This window comes from Stigmatopora argus, chromosome 12, assembly GCF_051989625.1.
Source record: "Stigmatopora argus isolate UIUO_Sarg chromosome 12, RoL_Sarg_1.0, whole genome shotgun sequence".
Taxonomy (NCBI): Eukaryota; Metazoa; Chordata; class Actinopteri; order Syngnathiformes; family Syngnathidae; genus Stigmatopora; species Stigmatopora argus.
Genome location: NC_135398.1, coordinates 13,164,645 through 13,186,595, shown reverse-complemented (window position 1 = coordinate 13,186,595; position 21,951 = coordinate 13,164,645). Strand labels below are relative to the sequence as shown.

The 21,951-nt window shown below is 39.3% G+C and overlaps 1 long non-coding RNA gene across 1 annotated transcript; it reads left to right on the top strand.

Moving 5' to 3' along the window:
* Window positions 1–1,256: 1,256 nt before the first annotated feature.
* On the top strand, window positions 1,257–12,438 carry LOC144086353 (uncharacterized). Its single transcript, XR_013304423.1, has 3 exons — window positions 1,257–1,402; window positions 11,872–11,966; window positions 12,338–12,438. It is a non-coding gene; the product is annotated as an uncharacterized LOC144086353 (long non-coding RNA).
* The last annotated feature ends 9,513 nt before the right edge of the window (window positions 12,439–21,951 follow it).

Sequence of the window (21,951 nt, the reverse complement as noted above, 5' to 3'; positions counted from 1 at the left end):
AGGATTTTAAAAAAAAATTACAGAAGAGGAAGGACCGCAACATAATAAAGGCAAGACGCTTGTTATTACTTTGTTTTCATGAGGCAAACAACCTTGAATATTAATCATGCATTTTGAGCAATTGTTCAACACTGAATGTAAAGTACAATTAAATTTAGCCTTGGTTGATAGAGTATATAAAAAAAATTCAAAGTCATAACAGTCAGGTTTGTAGTGGTATCTTATCTTATCTTGTCATTGACTGCTTGAAAAGAATAACATCATTATTGATAGGATACGAACTAAGAAGGATACAATACTACTGATAAAATGATATTAAGGATAAGCTATCTGACAACATTAAAAAATCTGAGGTGAAATTGAATGTACAGTATTTAAAGTAGGCAAACTATAATGTAAAGTTGATTTCCCTACTTTTCCATAATGGAACAAGGAAGGAAATTATCAATATTCTCAAAAGGGATGCAATTTTGTATGCGCTTGCCTCAGTAAATCAAGATTTTTTGTCTATATTTCAGATCTTATTCAATGGAAAAAAAGACTTCAAGTGTGACAGTAAGTCATGGTGTTGATTGTTTAATGTCTATTCTTGTAGTATTACAGAAAAGCAAAGTAAACATTGTAATGAGAAAACATTTAGGCTGCTGGCAAATAGTTCCCTTTTGCAGGGTGGCTTTTTCTACCCCCTAAATTGTCCTTATTGCTGCTTTTCTTGCTTAGTAATTAGTAAAATCAATTGTTCACAAATGAGTTGTTCAATAACACCATTCACACAAAATTAAATTCTCTGATTGCTTTGATCAAATGATTTAACGTTTTCTTTGATGTTCCACTTTGCTCCCATACTTTGCATCAAAAGTGATGAACTATTGTCTTTATTGTTTTGTGTACCATTGTTTGTTATCAGGGCCATGCAGTTTAGGTGGCCTGGGATTTGCACAATGTAAGAACCAGAGTCAAATCATCACAAAGGAAATGGGCCAGTCATATCAATTCTAATAAAGAAAATATCCATTATCAACTTATACTATGACTGCAAAGTAGGATTTCTTCAAACCTTTCCTCAAATGACTGCAGAGAGTGCAGGATTTTATTCCTAACAAACAATTCACCAATCTGCCATTTGACAAGTGTAATAGGTTGATTGCAGTCAGCTGCTGTCTGTTTTAGAAGCAACCTAATTGGTTAAATTGGCTGTGTTGGATTGGTTGAATTAAAAAAAATCAAACCTCACAGCACCTGCTGAAAAAGTGACAATCATCTAGTTCATGTTGTGTTGACTGGAAGTGTGCACCTTTTTGTTGGAATACAGCCAGTAAGGACTAAATAGATATACTAGATAAACTATATGCATGTGTATATGCTTGTGGATGGAAGACACATCTTTTAATGCATCAAGAAGGTATGTATACTTTACAACTGAAGAACTGGTCGGTTGCCTCAAGCTGCTGAGCGCCTGGGATATTATGAATTTTCATGTGAAATCACAGTAAGACAGTGACTAAGATTGGCATTAGAAGCAGACAGATTGCAGAAAAAGAAATAAAGTCTGTCGCCAATGCTCATTTAATAGCTTTATTGAACATGTGGTGATCAGACAAACGAGTTATTAAAACTGCGTCTGCCACCATCTGCTATATAAAAATGATGTTAGAAATAGCTGAATGGTTTTGGACATCCCAAATTAGTTTTGCAACGTCCATGCTGGCAGACTTGTGAATCTTGAGTTGAAACCTCGGCTCAATTTAACGGGAAGAAGAGGTCAAAGTATTGACTTGATTTAATTTTGAAAATCAACCGGCTATTTTACTCGGTAGCACGATATAACTTTTGCTGCAATCCGTGCCATGTTGTGCTGAATCGATATGTTTGGCTTGCGGTGTACGACAAAAATAGATCTGCCGTTTGTGTCTAGCGCACAGCAGTCATAGGACAGATGGACAGTTTGCACACATTTGTTATAATGGTTGAAAATTTAATCTAGCTGGTGTTCCCTGACAGATACCATCATTTGACTTTTGTAAAATTGAGACTTTAAGCTATGTTTACACTGCAGCGCCATGCATTATGAATATTCCAATTCTTTTTTCCCAATCCGACCCAGGCCTCGTTCGTATGTGCAAGCGCAGTATAAAAATTTAGGCCGTGCTCATCAAACCTGTTAGTGGGAAACTGGGAGCCTGTTTTGTGAACACTGACAGAACATAATAAGTTGGGGAACCAAGGCTCCAGATATGTGTTTATCTTTTTTCACTGCCAGTGACATGGGCGTTGTCCGGTGGTGGCATTAGTCTTCTGTTGGGCAAAAAGAGGTGGTGCATCCTTGTTGTCAGGGCAAAGCTAATCATCTTCTGTCAGCGTCCCTTGGGTGCGACTGGCTGTCTGGGAAATGTCATTTTTAACGTTATTTCCATTTATTATTATGTTAGTGTGGTTCTATAGACTTTTAGAATACTGCAGAGCTGACAATTACTCCGGAATTTCAGGAGTTTACCCGGAAATGCAAGGCAGACTCCGGACAACCTCCCTAAACTCCGGAAATCCCCAAAAATTGTCACTTAATTTTTTTGGGAAGAAACCATTTCGAAAAAGTACCAAGTTTCCAATTTAAATGCCTCGAAATTCACACCAACGCTACGGCTTACGCCATCTTTTTTTTTTTTACCTGGGTCTACAATGTTTTGTGTCTTGTCTGTCTTGCTACTGCAACCAAGAAATTTCCCGAATACGCGATGAAATAGTTCTAATCTAATCTTGATTCAACGGCACTGTAAAAGAAGAATTCGGTAACACGAGGCCATTGTGAATCATCCGAGTAACAAGTTCTGACAAATGATTTGTCTTGTGCGACTTCAGCGCATATCGATTTTGCGTGAACCGCATTCACTCCGGATAAACTCCTGAAATGGGGTCGACCGAGGTTGGCAGCTCTGATACTGTCTTGTTCCTATTACTTCCTTACTCATTGTATTGCATCTGGACACTTTTGTCTGTCTACATATTCTCATTGACTCAATTTATAGATATCCTTTATTGTGGGTTACAGTACAGTTTTAATATATTTACTTTTATGTACTAAAGCAATAGAAGCAGCCATGACAAAGTGTGATTTATATTGATAAACCATGTTAGCATACCTGTCAACCTCTGCCGATAACTGCCCTTTATAAATGATTATGATTCCCCTTACAAACCCCCAAAAAAACCTTACAAACACTTTACGACTCGTACTGTTTGTAAGGTTTTTTGGGGGTTTGTAAGGGGAATCATAATCATTTATAAGGGCAGTTATCGGCAGAGGTTGACAGGTATGTGTTAGCCAGAGAGGAGGATGTTGGCAAAGCTCATATCCACCATGGACAACAAGCCCTCTGTCTCTGCATGGGACTGTGGAAGCTACAGTCTCAGACTCCCACCCTGCATGAAATAACACTACCGCAGGTGATTTGTTCCATCTGAAACAAAACACTGTAACACCAGAATCACGGACTGATGCTTAGATAAATTCAACTTCTCTGCCTGTTCTGAAAACAATTGCACTATTGTTTTTGCACATAATTATTATGAATACTTCTTTTAAAACTACTTATTCTGTTATTGTTTTTGTATATTCTATACATTGTACTTTATTTATATTAGTATAATTCTCTATGGCAAGTAAATTTCACCCACAGGAGATTTATAAAGAACTATTCTTAACAGAAATACTACTTTTCTTTAGTTGTGATGTGTGGAGTATGGAATGTATTCTTATGCTTTTTATTAGTCAATAGGTTCATTTAGTGTAGTCACTAGGATAGAATTTTGCATGGGCTAGCGGAAATTTCCGTCCGTGACACCTATGAGTTGGGGGCGCATCATCTGCATGTGATAGTATAAAACATGATTAGATCACTGTCCCGCCTTCTGTTTGTACCTATGTCACATGACCTTTGTCAATAAAACTAGTCGACCTGCTGGGGGGATTCAGGGAGTTCAAACTAGTCAGGCTGGAGGATAGACGCGCTCCTGCCGCTGGCTGCTCTGACCCCCTCCTTCAGCTGAAGCTAGATAAAACTCATCATGGCCGACTCTGTGTGCTTCCTCTAATTCGAAGTTATTGAATGTTTATCGATTAGATCCAACAGTGATGCATAGTAAAATCATGTTATTATTATTAATGGAAAACAATGGCACTCTCTCAGGGTGATTTCTGCAGTTTCACAAGTGATACTTTGGTAAACTTCATTAAGCCATTTTGTACGCATGAGCACAGAGGGAAGCTGTTTGAAGAAGCAATTACCACAAAAAGTGTGCTCCAATAGGGATTTCTATTTCAGTTAATGTGCACTGAGGGGGACAAAAGAAGGAGGCTGTTTTGTGAAATACCCACTGAGGTATATGGGATTTATGAAGTTTGCCGACTCATTCAGCTATGCTACCTCTGCAGGTGGTGCTCAACTTAACAAGGAGACACATAACAACTTCTCAATTAAAACCAAACTGTTTACTGTCCATTCACTATTTTGATGTGGATGAATGATTATGGCCATCTGATGGTATAGAGATTACCTCGCCTGACTTCGGTGCAGGCTTGATTCCCACTGGTGGCTATATGATTCTGACTGTATCATTGTTTGTCTCTCTGTGTGCCCAACGGCTGACTGGTAACTAGTCTAGGGTGTATTCTGCCTGGGCTAGGCCTGCGGCAAGCCCTTACGGGGATGCACAGGACAGAAGATGAATGAATGAATGGTTACGCAGTGGCGGTCCGTGCATTTTCCCGTAGTGCCTTCAACGGGTAAAATCCACTTTGTAGCAGCATTTAATGATAAAGATGAACGTCAATGGCAAACCGGCAAATATTGCCCGAAAATGGGGTAAAATCCAGCCGAAAACAGCATTTATTGATTAAATACAAATACTGGAGCTTTTTAGACATCAGAACTGGGCCTGGAGTATCATTTCCCTGGGAAAAAGACTGTGATGAACGTCGATACGTCCATACGTGAAACGGCAAAAATTGCACTAAAATGGGGTAAAATCCACTTCCTAGCAGCATTTGGTGATTAAATACAAACACTGGAGCCTGTCCTTTTGTATTTCTGGCATAGTCCGTCTTGAAAATGGCTTTAAATCAACACAACAATATACTTGTGTGTGCAGTTCGCTCCAAATACAGTTTGGTAGCTATGGCTAATCACTAGCCAATCATAGTTGGTGAGGTGTTGCCAACTCCAAATCTGATTGGTTAAAGCAGGGGTCGGGAACCTTTTTGAAAGAGAGAGCCATAAACAATTACTATTTTCAAATGTTATTCCTTGAGAGCCATACTCACAATTTTTAAAAGTCAAAATACATGAAAATGTGCCATATTTTTAGTCATTTTACCACTTTTAAAGTACAAAAAGTATTTGAATTCTTTTGACAACATTTTTACGCTGTTGCTAATCAATGAGAGAATAGATGCAGAAGACTCTAATGAAAAAAAAGTCAATGCCACAGTGCCGACGTGACGTTCCTATTGGTGCATTCAGGACTCGGCTCTCTCACCACCGGTTTCCATATTTTAGCTCAGAGCCATATGCAACCATCAAAAGAGCCACATGTGGCTCCCGAGCCATAGGTTCCCTACCCCTGGGTTAAAGCAACGGTCTTATCGACGCTTGTTTAATGCAGCAGAGCCTGCAGAACTGATTGTGAAGGCCTTGAGGCAGATTTCTGACCCTGGCAACAAATAATGGCTGAAATGTGATTGGTTAAATGCTTCAATTTGAAAACACACACCTGGAAGCAGTGCAACCAGGGGGAAAAGCAATGAAAGGAAGCTAACAGACAATTTGGAATTATTTAATAAGTATTGATGGCCAAAATATAATATATGATTCAGATATTTCTTAGGCCAGCAGAGAAGGCCCTGGCTGCCCGCCACTGTGGTTATGCCAACAAAAATTATTCTCTGATGAACAGACGAAAGACTAAACTGTCTACGAAGGGACTTCACTATTTCTTTCAACTTTTCCCCATCAAGTAATTCATAGGGAATGCTGTTTTGAATCATTAATCACCAAAATTTTATGATCAGCATCCTCCTACTAGCTTTGTGCATCAACCATAAGGCTGTTGCACCGCAGTTGCGGTATGTGTGATGAAGCTAAGCTTAGACTGCAATTATTAATCCTGGTTGAATAGGGATGTCAGATACACATCTTTTAGATGATTTGGAATATTAACTTTTACTGCAGTGCCTGTAGTGGGAAGGTAGAAGAGTGTTGAGCAAGTCCGCCTCACAGTTTTAAGATCATGGGTTCAATCTCTGGTGGGTACAGGTGTTCCTGTGTGGAGTTTGCATGTGTTCCGTTTTTCCTGGTGTACTTCGGTTTGCTCCCACATACCAAAAACATGCTTGGAAGGCTGTTTGAACACTCAAAATTCTCCCTAGGTATAAGCATGTGTGCCTGGTTATTAGTCTCTGTGTGACCTGTAATTGGCTGGCAACCAAATCAGGGTGTAGCCCTCCCGCTGCCCGATGTTGCCTTTGATAGGCTCCAGCACCCACCCACGACTATTGTGAGGATAAGCGGATCAAAAAATGTATGCATGCAGACATGTATGATTGATATTCTTTACCCGCACGCTTAGCAACAGGACCAAATATTTCTGAAAAGGACCGTTGAAAACAAATTCCAGGCGCTGACTTGCTGAAGTGGAAATACTTCTTTACCCCTTGTGATCTTTCTGTTAAAAACATTTTGAGGCAACACCTATTTTTTCATAGACTCACTGACTAACACCATGCACAAGCCCCCTAAAAAGTCAAAATGTGTACTATGTAGTATTTGAAGAGCTGTTGAAAGAGGTGGTAGCACTATTTGTTGACTCATTCCACATCCCACACTGTTTTTTTAATCCATTTAGGCAACAATTTAACAACAAATAACAGTGGGGAATTATACTATTTACATCCGCTATAATAATGATAAAACACCAAATATAAATATTTGTACAGAACATATTTAAATATTCTAACCATAAATAATAGTGAATGTGTTCATTCAAAATATTAGACTTTCTTAAACCTTGGTTAGTGTAACTTGAATAAGCAATTACAGGCAGTCAAAGGAGTCCAGGGAGTCAAGGGGTGAACTGAAAAATGAGAGGGTTTAAATAAGGAACGTAACAGCCGATGACACCACTGTGGTCGGACTCATCTCAGGAGGGGATGAGTCGGCCTACAGAGATGAGGTCAACAAACTGTCTTTGTGGTGCTCGGTGAACAATCTCACACTGAACACCACGAAAACTAAAGAAATAATCCTGGACTTTTGCAAACACAGCACAGATCTGGCCCCACTCCTCATAAATGGAGTATGTGTAGACAAGGTCCAGTCCTTTAAATTCCTGGGGGTCCACGTCACGGATAAGCTCTCCTGGTCTACAAACACCACGGCAGTAGTGAAGAAGGCCCAGAAATGACTCCATTTCCTCAGGGTACTCAGGAGGAACAGCTTGGACACCAAGCTTCTGGTAACCTTCTATAGAACCACTGTGAGAGCATCCTGGCATACTGCATCACAGTGTGTTACGCTGATTAACACTGCCCAGACGATCGTCAGCTGCTCTCTGCCCTCACTGGACGGACAAATAGGCTTAAGACAGTTTTTCCCCCACATCCATCAGGACTCTAAACTTGCGGTAACACAACACACAATCCCTTCTGTGTAATTATCACTTATTTGGGTTATTTGGCCGAGAAAACACACCTCATGGAGAAGCACTACTAATTTCGTCATACGCAGTTTCTGGGTGTGATGACTGTAATAACTTTGCAGTTTATATAACTGTTAATATATCCATAACAGCAATAGACGGCGGAGCCAAGATAACACACGTGTAGCTCTTTATTGCCACTCTCCAACAACACACACACACACACACACAAACCGGACACACAACACTACTACGTCCGGGTTACGCTGTGCTACCCCACGGCTCCAGGTGGCGTGGTTAAACACACTTCCATAACCCGAGGCAACTATCATTATCAATATATTACAATGACAATTAGGCTTTTGATGTTGATGCTGACGAAAGGGCCTATATTATTATATTTATCATCTTAATCTTTACCTAACAATTGGATGTCCTTTTTTTGTCTATATTTTGTTGCTATTTTGTTATGTATCAACTACATTTGCAGATTTGTGATAATTGAGCCTTAAGAGTCTTTCCTAAACATAATCTCTGACTATCCATTTTTTACTGTTTTAATTAATGGCTGCAATTTCGAGCATCAGCGACCCGGCGGCTGAATGGTTAGCACATCAGCCTCATAGCTCAGGGGTCCTGGTTTCAAATCCAGGTTGGTCCACCTGTGTGGAGTTTGCATGTTCATGTGTGGGTTTTCTCCGGGTACTCCTGTTTCCACCCACATTCCAAAAATATGCATGGTAGCCTGATTGGACACTCTAAATTGCCCCTAGGTATGAGTGTGGGTGTGAATGGTTGTTTGTCTCCTTGTGCCCTGCGATTGGCTGGCCACCAATTTAGGGTGTTCCCCACCTCTGGCCCGAAGTCAGCTGGGATAGGCTCCAGCACCCTCCGCGACCCTAGTAAGGATAACGTGGTCCAGAAAATGAATGAATGAATTTGGAGCATATGTTTGAAATGCAGTATTTTTGTTTACGCTTCAATGTTCAATTAATAATTTGCACAATAGCAATACATTTCAGAGATTCACTGTATGATTGGACTTATATTTTAGGGAATAATTACTGTTCGTTGTTGTTTTTCATAGTCAGAAAGAAGTTCCAAGAATGTATCATATAAGAAACTTTAACTTTTGCCATATTGCAATGAAGCTCATGTCAGCGAGAAGACATTTCATATGCTGAAAAGTCAGCATTGTAGCAGCTTTCATCATCAGTCAGCATCAGTCATCAGTTCTTTTAATGCTGAACCGACTGCCTGGAAGCACAAAACTGTGACAATGTATTCATTTATTTATGGTAACATGCCCGCTCGCTAAATTGCTCATTTTCTGCCTTTCCAAGCACAAGTAAATGCTACTGATTATTTGCAGCAGTGCACGCAGACATGAAGAGTAAAGTGAGTATTGTGGAAGGAGCAACATTTTGAAATCTGTAATTGAGTGAGATAAATGTACTATGTACTGTTAGCTTAATGTGGGAAAGAATGCTAAAGCACTGTAGATGGGGTAATACATCACTTGTCCTCATGTTTTTTTATTAGGCCTTTTTTTCCCACACTAATCAGTGCTTCGTTAGCAGTAAAATAACAATTTTCTATTTTTATATTGATGAATAGAATAGCATTAGGTACTCGGTTTTTCTTCCAGTTTTGAAAGAAACAAAAATCAGTAAAAAACAAAAGCACTCATAAGACACAGGGTTTAATTACACAGATGGGGGTGATGACAATAACAAACCGCTGGGCCGCACAAGGGAAGGAGAGCCAGAAAAGACACATCAAGTGATACTCAGAAACAATCATATGGACTAGACACACAAGGAAAAATCACCTAACCACCAAACCCCAACAAAACATGACAGTTCTGCTTTTTAAATTTCCAGAACAGGCTAGGAATTGGACTTGACACCCACTCCTTTAACTCAAAGAGCTCTGTTTGATTCATGCTCGTCTAAGAGATGGTTTGCATTCACATTTTCACCTTGGATCTCGTGTTGACATTGTTTTACCTTGTCAAAAAACAGGGGGTGTACAGCACATTCATTATAAACCAAAAGCAGTACTTTATGGCAGAGATGAAGAGCACTTTTCGATCCTTAAAGAGTGAAGGTGATAAACATGCATGGTATGCATGAAGTGCTGCAAAACTGAAACTTCATTCATTATTTATATCTTCTGCAAACTGACATGATCAGTCAGGGTCTAATGGTAATTAATGTTCAGTGTTCTTCAGCTCATCAAAAGGTCATACGATTAGAGAGACTGCTTGCAGTCATTACAAACCTTTCTATGTATCCAGAAATACCCCTAAAGCAACTGCCACTTGAGATTTTAGCCAGAAATATCCTCTGACACAGGCGAGAGGATCATTAATTCATAGACCAGTAAAAAGCCTTTTGCGTCATTCAGATCATTTTCCGCACAGATTATGCATTGTTAAACATTGTGGAATGCAATGGACATGTTATAGTTACACACTTCATTTCAAAAGGTAGTGTGCCTTCTTCACTGTGCGTATGAGCGTTAAGATCATTTTTTCCTCAAGTTATACAACAACCAAACCTAAAAGAGGACTCTGAAAGACATGTGGCGGAGCAGGCAATTTCAAAGCATTGTCATTTGGTAGAATGGCTTTGTACCTCCTAAAGTCCATTTGAAAAACAAACAAACTCTGTTTTGTTATTTTTCAAGACAGTCTTGATAAAATAACCAACCGATTTCTGAATCATGTTGTTCATGTCCCCACTCTGAATGGAGTGCTGTGAAACTTTCACACAACTGACAATAAAACAAATTATGTAAGGAAACCAGCAGTATTTCCTGCGGCGATACTTCAAACAGACAAAAACAAGAATCAACTTGGTTAAACCAATGTAAAATTGTAGATCCGACTCAGGATTATTTCACATTGGTGGTCAGTAAGTAACAAAAGGCCGTTGTGCAACACCCTGTACTAACATTGCTACAGCTGTCCTCTGCTTAAAACAGCAATTGTAATCAAGCACATCAGTCGCAAAGAAAAATGACATAACTACATGGAAATTTAAAGATTTTTAAATGCAGTGATAAACAATTTCTTTTAGAAGGGGTACAGGGTAAAGTCATTACTCCCCTGGATCAAGAGGAGCTAGATTAGCTTGTTCAGGCACCTGGTTAACTCTGGTGAAATTCCCCTGTCGTGTTACCTTGGGAAGAAAAAGCAAAACACAATGGAGAACCAAAGAGCTCTGTATTCCTAGGCAGGCAACTGTGATTGGGGTGCAAATGATCCACTGCACAGCTCACTGTGTGTGTCTGCCAATTTGGCAGACTGTCACCGCAAAGCTGGGTATGCCAGTGCAGCAGAGGAAGTGTCATTGGAGAGGTGCTCAGAGCAAAGACAATTTGGTGGTAGAATATGATCTAAAGTTACACCTGCTCTGACTACATCTGAGCATTGGCGAAGGGTAGACTGTTTGTCGAGTGGGATTTGGCTGAATTTGAATGGCACACCAAGTGTGTACAGTGGATAATGGATGTATTCCATTGAGAAATACATATAGACTTGGCTGGAAACCAATTCAGGGTGACCACCGCCTGTTGCCCGTGGTTGACTGGGATAGGCTCTAGCATCCCCCGGGACCCTCGTGAGTATAAGCGATATGGGAGATTAATGATTGATGAATCAAAACATATGGACAGTGGACACCTGCCTTTTCGCATTCACTGCATAACTAATTTGTGGCTTTTTATCGAGTATTATTTGCGCTTACGCATTGGGTACTTTACTCATTAGTGGATTTTGCAAAAAATAAGTTCTATAATATATTCGTCTGAGCCAAATGCTCGCTCGCATTTTTCAGAACTACTCATTTGCTGAACTATCGTTAGCGTTATAGCGTTCTGGGGCAAGCGTTTTGTTGGAGGGACAACCCAGATGCATGTTTATTTTCCTGTGCCTGTGTTACGACAACCGGTATGTGTTTTGGCTGATGAATAAATGTCAATACTGCATTACTGCTTGGGTCCTTGCGCTGCCAGTTGGTTTGCCTCCCACGCTATGCTGAAAGCCCAGGCTAGCAGTCCAGCTGCCAGCATCATCTCCGAAAGGCACCGGGTGGGCGTTTCCACGACATAAAACGCACACAACGAACTGTAGCGCAAACGTCATATTCACCTCCTGAAACCAATCTGTCCCCCTAGTGCCATACCAGAAATCACAGCCGCGCTGAAGAGCACAACACTTGAACACGGCGACTCCAAAGGCCCGGGCTAGCTGCCAATGTCTTCCCTTAAAGGTATTGGGAAGTTTCCAAGGTATATGTTGGGAACTTTAATTTACAATTGTATGTTGTTGTATTTAACGAAATGGAAGTGCTAGTCAATTGCTATAGTATATTAGTTTGTGATTTTTTTAAAATAAAAGTGCTCGGTATCTACTTTATATAAATATTCTAATTTAGACAACGGACAAAGGCAGTTGTTCCGACAAATTTAGCCTTGAGTTAAGCCCACAGTTTTCATGCCTCGCTGCCCGAGTGTCGTGATAAAACACTTTCTGTGCCTGTGTTAAAAGCCAATGCAATGTCATATGAGAACCATTTAATGAGCAGCATCCTGGAGGTTGCACGAACAGCAGGGGGTGTGAATTGCCTGTCTATTCTGATAGGTAACTCACGCCTTCATGAAACGACAGCTGATGAAGACGCCTCACACATACACGAGTGACACTCTGATTAAGGAGGAGGTAATACGTCAAAACATGTCGGGTAAGAAAACGACCAAAAAATTGTCTGTGAAAAAAGAATATAAACCAGTCAACCATTTAATGTGTATGTGACTAATGTGTGTTGAAGAAAATTAAAAGTTTTGTTGTGCGAATCTGTTCACCCATGTTGCACACGTCTGTCACATCAAAAGCTGACATGAGAATTTTTTTTTTAAACTATCTACAAATTGTTTAAAAGTGCATCTAAAGTCTTAAGATTCATTTTCCAGAGTGTAGAGAGTGTTTAAGATATCAAAATAAGCCATTGTGAACATTTTTAAGAATTCACTATCGGCATATTCGCTAGGTCCCTAACCCCCACAAATATGGAGGGTCCACTGTATTAACACATACACACACACACACACATTTAATTGATTGCATAATCGTGATGATCATTGTTGTTATTATTATAATTTTTATTAGCAGTAAAGTAGATGTCTGCTCCTGTCAGACACAATGCTTCCAAGTTCAGTTGTGAGTTCTTGGTGAGAATTTGACTGCCATTAAGAATCAAATACGCATCTATCCAAAAGTAAGTTAGGTTGGAGTAAACAACATATTTAACCTTTCACAAGAAAAGCTAGGAACTAATAAGGGTTCTGGGGGTGCTGGAGCCCATCCAAGCTGACTTTGGGCCGGAGGCAGGGGACACCTTTCTCTCGTTCTCTTGCTCTCTCGCTTGCTCTCTCTCATTCTCTTGCTCTCTCGCTTGCTCTCTCTCATTCTCTCGCTTCAGAAGGTGGTCTATACAGATAAAATCACTGATTAAGAAAGATTTTCCAACTAGAGATCAGATATTTAAAAGAGGTAAGTGTAAATCCCAAACTACAGTTAATGGTAATTTTTTCAGATGACATTCAATACCTGGGTTCAAATCCAGGTCAGGTCCACCTGCGTGGAGTTTGCGTGTTCTCCCCAGGCCTGCGGGTGTTTCCTCCAAGGTACTTTTTAACCTCAATGTCGGCGGCCCGGAGGACGAGTGGTTAGTGCGTCGGCCTCACAATGGGAGACCTGGGTTCAAATCCAGGTCGGTCCTCCTCTGTGGAGTTTGCATGTTCTCCCCGAGCCTGTGTGGGTTCAGTAGTAGTCCGGTTTGCTCCCACATTCCAAAATCATGCATGGTAGGCTGATGGGTCACTCCAAATTGCCCTTAGGCATGGGTGTGAATGTGCATAGTTGTCCGTCTCCTTGTACCCTGCGATCGGCTGGCCACCAATTCAGAGTGTTCCCCCGCCTCTGACCCGGATTCAGCTGGGATAGTCTCCAACATCCCCCGCGACCCAAATGAGGATAAAGCGGTTCAGAAAATGAGATGAGATGAGATATTAATATGATATATGACACTCTTCAACACAAATGTCGAAAGTGGTACGGAATATATAGAAGACAAACTGAGGATTATCTCGCAAGTATTCCCAAAACTGGGCCGTAGCAAAAGACATTTATGTATTGCAGTGGCAGTCTGTGAATTTCCTAGCGACGCCTTCAGCTGTCGGAATCAATCCAACCCTCAAAAACTATTTTTATGGCTATAAAAACACATAAAAAACATCAATAATAACCTCATACAATTGAAATATTATTTAGGAATATAGCCATATTTTACTCACCAAAATCCATCCTCCTTTTTATGTGTCATTTTCCCTTAAATAGAAGCAACCGTGTGTACTCAAGGGTTTCCAAAAACGACAAGGTAAGGTGTGGCCACATAATGGTGTAGAGGTTTGTTCACCTGTCTGCCATCTGGGCAGGTGTGGTTTGGATCCCGGTTGGGAAACATTTTCCCTTAATTATTTCTCTATATATGTGTAGTCAACACTTTCCAATAATGTCGAGGTAAAGTGTGGCCACTTCATGGTGTAGTGGTTCTGTTACCTGCCTGCCATGTGGGCAGACAGGGTTTAAATCCCAGTTGGTAATCATTTTTCCCTTAAATAAAAACAACCGTGTGTAGTCAAGACTTTCCAAAAATGACTAAGTTAGGTGTGGCTGCTTCATGATGCAGAGGTTTGTTCACCTAATTGCCATGTGGGCAGTTGTGGTTCGCATCCCAGTTGGGAATTATTTTCCCTTAAATGGAAACAACCTTGTGTAGTCAAGACTTTCCAATAATGACAAAGTAAAGTGTGGCCACTTCATGGTGTAGAGGTTCATTCACCTGACTGCTGTGTGGGCAGGCAGGGTTCGAATCTTGGTGGACGATGAACCATTTTGCCATTAAAAAAAGACTGTGATTCGGTCTTCCCTTAAATAAAAGCACCAATGACCATGTGTAGGTGGACCACCTCATGGTGTAGTGGGTCAGTCACCTGCCTGCCATGTGGGAGGCGAAGGTTCACGTCCCAGTGTCACCAGTCAATGACTGTATGGTGTCGCCAGTCAGCCAGGAACCCCCCCAACTGTCTTCCGGTCAGCCATAGGCAGATGTTCTTCCGGTCCACTCTTGCTCGTTTTGTGTTTTTGCTGCTTTTCTGTCTTAATGATTTGATTTGGTGATTCTCAATGATCCCATTTACTTTGATTTGCTTTGTACTTTGTGCTTTTGCATTGTTGTTCTGTCTAATCACCCTCTTGCTACTGCCACAATGAAATTTCCCGAATACGGGATGAATAAAGTTATCCAATCCAATCCAAAAGCAGCCAGACTGAGAGCAATTATCGTCAAAGTGAAATCATAATATTATGTATTTTTGTTTTTGTTTTCATGAAAGGAATGTGTGCTTTTATAGTAATGCTGGTCGAGTTTTCACATGCAAAGCCAAAATCCATTAAAAGCCGCCTGGTAATTACGAAAAACAGAGTCCAAAAGATTGGTTTGCCCCAGATTCTGACCTTCAATAACTCATTCCGTGTTCTTTGGTAGTTCTCTATCCAAATTAAAACTGCAAGAGAAATTTCATAAAAACATGCTATGCAGTTTCAAAAGATTTAACAGCATCTTTTTGTTGGCTCCTAATGCAAGAGCGGTCAAAGTCGTTTTTGTTTCATGGTTTGAGATTACTTTGTAGTGTGACGGCCAATCTGGCAACACTGTGCATTAGCAGGAACAATGCCAAGCCCGCTCCAAAACTGGGGAGGAGAACAATTGCAAAGCCTCTATAAGGATACAATCATTTGTTAGAGGCTTTCAGAATGCCACAATCAAATATATGTGCCATATTCAATATGGTATAAAATTGAGCATTTGGTCAGCAAGCAGACTTGTATTAAATTTGGATTGAAAAAAAGTTGCAGGCGGGGATGGCCTGAGATTACTCGAGAGGTTTAGCCAATAAATTTAGAAGAAATGACATGTCATTTGTTAACGTTTGTTTGAACATCTATGCTGTTCCTTCTAATCTAAATGTACTTAATCAACCTTATATTCACATGCAGGACAGATGATTGAACATTCAGTTTCCCACCAACGAATATCCAATAGGCGAACATTGGCACTAAATGGTTCAAGGTGAAAAAAGTAATCATCATTTAATCATCATCAATTCTGGCTGTGATATGCTTCATGCTGATCAAAGAGTCGAAAAAGAACATGATCTACCTGAATTATTGTAATATGGGTGGCGTGGTTTGATCATTTCTTCTTCACTCCATTTTAATGAACCAAAATTAAATGGGAAAATAAATGACACATGAATAATGGTCTATCATAAAAATCCTCTACATTTTGCCGAAATAAAACTCACTTGCAAGTATCGTGTTTTCTCACATATAGGCCGTGTTTGCCGCTAAAAAAAATGAATGAATCAAGGGTATGGCTTATATGCGCACAAATATGACTTCACATGCACGAAACTGCAAGGTGGCAAAGACGAAACGCCATAACACGACAATCCAGCCGATACAGTCATTTATTTCAAAATGGAGAAAAGATAAACATTAAACAATATTAATTTTGACGTCTATGAATGAAATTCAAAATTATTAATAATAATTACCTATTTTACATATGATAAGATTTAGGTTACGAGAAGTTTTGATGTGAAACCCTTTGTTCCAAGATTTGAAAAACTGTCCAAGTCGCGAAACATCAAACGAAATCAAACCCCCTAACCATGAATAGACTCCAGAACAGTGAGGTCACTCACCCTTTGGGTATATTATTATATTTATTATTTGTATACATATTGTAACGAATCTTGACCGCAACTTGTGAGTGACGAGAAAGAGAGAGTGACAGTGCTGAAGAGCTGGATTTTCAGGTTTAAAAAAAAAAAATCTTGTGGAACCAATTAATTTCTTAAGGAGAGGTACCACTGTATGTCATAATAGACATGTATTCAATTTCTTGGTTTAAGGTTTGGAAGGTCAATTTTCCATGAGGACATACTTGTGGGGCGGCCCGGCGGCTGAGTGGTTAGCGCGTCGGCCTCACAGCACTTGGGTTCAAATCAAGGTCAGCCCACCTGTGGGGAGTTTGCATGTTCTCCCCGGGCCTGTGTGGGTTTTCTCCGGGTACTCTGGTTTCCTCCCACATTTCAGAGACATGCATGGTAGGCTGATTGGAGACTTTAAATTGCCCCTAGGTATGAGTGTGAACGTGCCCTGCGATTGGCTGGCCACCAATTCAGGGCTGTCCCCCGCCTCTGGCCCAGCAAGTCAGCTGATAGGCCCAGCACGACCCGCAACCCTAGTGACGATAAAGAAAATGAAATGAGATGAGAGACCATATTTGTGAAAATATCTTTCCAATTTGATTCTTCTATTTCATGACCTTGTTATCAAATGTTCATGTTGTTTTTAATGTCACGTTATGTATCCCATTTTGGGGGGAAATTGATTATTTGGTATGCAGAGCTCAAAATATATGATCTATAAAATGTTTGCCCCTACAGAGACTTTCCAAGTAGAGAAAAAAATAACTGTTTAAAGATAATGTTCATATGCCAAATTAACTGGAGGGGTCATTCTGGAGTAGCAGGAGGTAGAGAGTTAATACGGTAATATAACTGGGTTGATTCAGAGCAGAAAACACATGCACAGATGAAAAAGATACATTAACCATTTAATATTCATATTTTCCCACTTCACCTTGCCCTTCTATTTTCCATCTCTTTTTCATTTGAATTTATTTCTACTTCACACCCCTCTCTGTACTCACATCCGTGGGATGAAGTGATGTGCACCGAACAAGCCATTTTGATGTAGTGTGAAATAACTACTGGCTTTGGATCGGCAGATGTGCAGATGAATACAAATTTTGTATGAACCAATGGAAGGCTCAAGGTCATCTGACAGGGTACTATCCAAAAGTCATTTCTTTGTTAATTCGGTAATTAGAGCAGGGACTTCGTTTACAATACAGAATGTGTTTTTTTTTTAAACTTTCCACATTTGGGCTCTATCATGTACTGTACTCTTTATATCATTATTCAAGATTGATGCTCTAAAACGGGTGCCCATTACATAGATCGCGTTCTACCGGTAGATCGCCAAGGAACTAATAGTAGACTATTGGACAATAACATTTTGATCCCTCCCATCTGCTAGGCTCTTATGAATTTTGCATGTCTGCAGTAAGCTTTAGCATGAATCAAGAGTGGATTTTCACCACCATTACTGCTTCCGTATGTTGATAGCGTCTAATGCAAGGTATATCAACATTAATAATTGCTGAGCTTTGTCGGTGGCCTGGAAAAAAGGTACTATATTTTGGAAGGTTAACTCCTTGAAAAGTAGATCTTGGAGCAAAAAAGTTTTCCTTATCCATTTCTATATTCATAGTTTTTTTTCATACCGTAAGCAATCACGCTGCCCTCAATGTTTTTCATATATTACAGAACACGAGCGGCAGGGTCAAGGCTAAACCAATACATTATAGGTGTGCTGTTAGTCTCAATGTGGTACTTGTGTAATAGCAATTTTGGTGTTACATCCCAGCTAGATGAAAATCTAGACGAAATGGGCTTGGAAAAAAGCCTAGCACAAATAGATTGCATTATAAATGTCATTTCAACATTCCATTAGTAACTCACACAGCAGTCCAATAAAAGAGATACAAGACCCCGCTTCCCTTTTTCAATAATGTGACAGTCCTAGGTGGGTGACACTGTTGACTGCTCGTCTTTCCTCCCAACCATTTTTTCCCCTTTCAGAACACATGACGTCCACAGTTTACCCACTTACTCTTGCATGGAATGTACATTTTTCATCTTACAATGCATGAAGAACTTAATACATTAATGCTAATGTTGCAGTTTAACGGAAAGCATACTAGGCAGTTTGGAAACTCACATTTAAAAATTGAGGGTCCACCACATCAAGAGAAATTAGGCCTTATTGGGGTAGTGTACAAAAGGACAATTTAATATGATGTGTAAATGTAAAAGCTGCAAGTTTCTTCTCATTACATGACCCATTTTAAAAAAATGTCTTAAATTTTTCATCTTGTTTACTTTTAATTTTAGATATACAGCTAATTATGGCACATTAGTGTTGGATCAACTCAACATAATATCAGCAGCAACTAGGGATACATTGCCAATAACTTTTTGCCGCTATCAATACCCCATTCCCATTTTTTTAAATGAGATTTTACTCTGCACACCTGGGGGAAATGAATTGTATGATATCTGTCCTGATCAAATATAAACCACTATTATTACAGACAAAAGTAGAAATGCAGGTTTATTTAAAAAATAATAAATATAACTCTGGTATATTTGAGTGCATGATTTAAAGATGAATGTTGTGTTCATTTAAGTAATTAAAAATAGACACAGCTATGGACCACTGATCTGACATGCAGGAATGAAATCATAGAACACATTTGATCACCCCGTGGGTGGTCCTTTACTTTGATGAAATAATCCCTTTAGGTTTCTGTACAGGATGCACATGGCATCCACAAGCTGTTTGGTAAGGCTTCATAACGTGGCGTAACAAGCTCTACACAATGAAAATGTGCATTGTATTCTCATTAATGCAGACCAAAAAAATGAACATGGCAAAACCTGGACCCTGATGCCATGTAGAATTTAGTTCTTCTCTATGTGCACAGCTACATTAAGCATTTTAAAAAGAAATGCATCCTGAAAATGCCTATAATGAGTCTAATCAACAGCCCAACAGTTTTTCTCTCTATTACGATTCTAAGAATTTCACCTCATGTCATGTATTATCCTTGTGAAGCGTGATTTATGGGTATGTGTTTGTGTATGTTAAGATTCTCTCGCTACGTTTGTCCAAACCGTGTAACGTAGAGTGTTGAAATCTTTTATGGTGGCCAGAAACGGCTGTCGGATCCTAATAGACGAGTGATTTGAATTTCCTCACCTTCTCTAAGTGTGTAAACTCAATCTTTTATTTGTTAAACACCCAATTTTCAAAAGAGATTTTCTTTATTTGCGCTACAATTATCTTGGTTCTAAGTGTTAAATATAAAGGTTGCAAAAGAATTTTGGTCAGAAATGCCCAGGATGCCTCTTTTTTGTTATTAAGTTATTCTATTTATTAATTTTTACCCTGCCATATCCCCAAAAGGTTCATATTGTAGGTCAGTTGAACACTCTAAAATTGTCTCTTGGTAGGTAGGATTTTAAGATGTTTAAAAGTTATTTATGTATCCTGTGTAGTCAGCTGGTATATGTTCCAGCATGCCCTTGCAATGCTTATATAAAAGTGTGGCCAGACGGAAGTCACTCCCAAGTAAAAGGCACATTTGAGCCTTCTTGGAGTTTGCCAAAAGGCACCTGAAGGACATTCGAATCATGAGAGAGAAAATTAACTGGTCTGATTAGACGAAGATTGAACTATTTGGCCTGGATGTCAAGCGTCAATGTTTGGAGCTTCCACCAAGCATCATTCATCACCTGACCAATACCAATCCAACAGTGAAACATGATGGTGGCAGTGTCATGCTCTGGAAGATTAAAAATAAATAACAAAAATCTGATGAAAAACATTAAACACGATTTTTAATACATTAAGATAAGGGAATTTCTACCTATTTATTAGATTAATTATTAGAGTTATCGATCGGATAATAGATTCTAAAAGTAGTCAATAATACACAGACACACACACCAACCCAACAAGGTCTTTTGGGCAAAAGCCAACTCATTATTTTTGCCAACAAAGAAGAGGACAAACTTGAATATTTAAACAGTGCTGATTGCACTTGGAACCTAGTGTTGCAATTATCCAGTGCTGACATATCTCCCAGAGGAAGCAAAGCCTAAAGTTGCACAATATATTAAGTTCTCCCCGTACAAATAATATGAAATAATAACTAACCAATGAAAGATCACTATATCATAGTCAGTACTTTACTGTGAACTAATTAATTCTGACATGGTTGATAATAATTCTATTGTCCAGCTGAATGTAGAAAATTTAATTTAATTTGCACAATTCTTTGAGATAGTGTATTCAGTTGATATATCTCAATATTGCACTACATGATTCTCATATCAATTGAAAATAGAACGTCTGAATCCATTTTTTCACCTTTGTTTTTTTGGGGGAAATAAACAATAGGTTCCACTCCCACTACGCGGCAGAAGTCAACCGCCATACCCTGACATCTAATATCTAGATATCTTATCATGCTTGGATGCACAATGGCACCGTTACCCAGCTCAAGTCCCTTAGTACCTAGAGCTGAATGAGATTTCAGAAAAGAAAAAAAAATCAATGTATTTTTATGTCAAATTTGATCCATTTTTTTCCATAGTGGTATACAAGAATTGCAATAATTGTCTTTAAGTGTTGTATCAGGACAAGCACATTCATCCATTCATCCAGTGATGGTTGTTTTGTTACTGCAAAACAGAAAATAACCAACATATAGTGAATGTTACTTTGCCGACATCTACTGGTGAAAAAGCATAGCAAATCTTGTGCGCATATAAGCCATAACCTTGATTCAGTATTTTTTTTGTTACAAATACGGAAAATAGAGTAATATTTTTTTTTACATTTAGTTTTCAAAGTAGGGAGTACACACACCGTTTTCTTTACTTACTGAGTAGTATGCATTTTTGTGTAGATCAAAAACACAAACCCAGTGTTTAAAATAAATAAAACAGCCATCTTAAAGAACGTTGAACATTGACGTGGAGGCATCTTGACTGCTCCCTCTTTCATCTTTCTCTACCCTTATAATGGCTCATGTGCACAAATTATATGTATAACTTATGGAGCATTACCCAGAAAAAAAACAGTGAGTATAAGTTTCAGGGAATACTTTAAAAGTACAGAGAAAACATTTTAAAAAATATAGCAGAAGCATTTTACCAAGTATGTGAATGTGTTGGCAGCACTTAATTTAATTCAGTCTTGAGCTCCTGCAGTCTCTTAGGCCAGGTTCACTTCTAATCTCCAAGGTCTACGTTTGTCAGGGGCTTGCCTGTCGTCAGATGTTCACTCCTCAATCGATCAACATTTGGTGCTCAATAGAGCAAAGCACTTTGTTCTTTTTTTTTTCTCTTTTCAGCCACAAACTCAGTTTTCACTTAGAAATGGGCTAGTGGGTTTGTGGTGGTAGAACAGGGGAGAGAGGGAATGTGTAAGTG